General features: G+C 39.5%; 1 pseudogene; it reads left to right on the top strand.

Annotated features, from left to right (window-relative positions):
• Positions 1–6: 6 nt before the first annotated feature.
• On the top strand, positions 7–1,402 carry LOC109396208 (nascent polypeptide-associated complex subunit alpha pseudogene; annotated as a pseudogene).
• The last annotated feature ends 6 nt before the right edge of the window (positions 1,403–1,408 follow it).

Genomic DNA, 1,408 nt, shown 5'->3' with positions numbered 1-1,408 from the left:
TCACAATTGATGTGATAACTGAGATGGCTACTAAGTGACTAATAGACAGGAGCATATACAGTGTGAATGGACAGAGGGCTGGTTCACGTTCCAGGTGCAAGATTTCATGATACTACTCAGAACGGCATGTAATTTAAAACTTATGAATTATTTCTGGAATTTTCCACTTAATATTTTCAGACCGTGGTTGACCACAGGTAAATGAAACTGTGGAAAACAAATCCACAGATAAGGAGGGACTAGTATATTGTCATTCTTATTTTACAAATGTGTACTCTGAGGCTCCAAGTGTTTCCCAAGATCCCATAGCCAATGAGTGATAACACCACAAATATGATTATGCAACTATGTTGAACTACTACTCCTGTGGAATTTTTAAAAAATATACTATTGAGAACAGATTGCAATTTCATTCTGAGAAGACAAAGTGCAATGTAAAGACAATTGCATAGAGGACTTCCTGTAGCAAATGTGTGGCTACCATTCTATACATTTTAAAAATATTTGTCCTTAGATACTAATCCTAAACCAATTCAACATCTGGTTCAAATTATGCATTTTACTTCATCCTTAAAACTGCAAATGGTTGCTCTTTCTACTGCCATCTTGGTTCCATGTTTACTGCGTAAAATGCCCAGTGAAGCCACAGAAACTGTCCCTGCTACAGAGCAAGAGTTGCCACAGCACCAGGCTGAGACAGGGTCTGGAACCGAATCTGATAGTGATGAAACAGTACCAGAGCTCAAGGAACAAGATTCCACACAGGTAACCACGCAACATACCCAGCTGGCAGCAGCAGCGGAAATCGATGAAGAACCAGTCATTAAAGCAAAATAGAGCCAGAGTGAAAAGAAGGCATGGAAGGCTATGTCCAAACTGGATCATCGACAGGTTACAGGGGTTACTAGGGTCACTATCCAGAAATCTAAGTATATCCTCTTTATCATCACAAAACCAGCTGTCTACAAGAGCTCAGCTTCAGATACCTACATAGTTTTGGGGGAAGCCAAGATTGAGGATTTATCTCAGGAAGCACAGCTAGTAGCTGCTGAGAAATTCGAAGTTCAAGGTGAAGCTGTCTAAAACATTCAAGAAAACACACAGACTTTAACTGTACAAAAGCAGGGCAAAGTGGAAGAGGCTGATGAAACAGGTGTAGAAGGCAAGGACATAGAATTGGTCATGTCACAAATGTGTCCAGAGCAAAGGCAGTCCAAGCCCTGAAGAACAACAGTAATGATATTGTAAATGCTGTTATGGAATTAACTATGTAACCATCTAAAAACAAGGACCTTTTTTGATGTTTCAAACAGGTAACGAGCTTGCTTTGAAAGTTGTACTGTTTCTTTCTTTTTTTTTTTAAGATTTTATTGGGGAATTGGGGGAAGGGGAACAGACAAGTTACTGT

Source organism: Hipposideros armiger, unplaced genomic scaffold (genome assembly GCF_001890085.2).
Source record: "Hipposideros armiger isolate ML-2016 unplaced genomic scaffold, ASM189008v1 scaffold_508, whole genome shotgun sequence".
In the NCBI taxonomy this organism is placed as follows: domain Eukaryota; kingdom Metazoa; phylum Chordata; class Mammalia; order Chiroptera; family Hipposideridae; genus Hipposideros; species Hipposideros armiger.
Note: the sequence above shows the minus strand (reverse complement) of the source record. Positions and strands in the feature narration are given on the sequence as shown.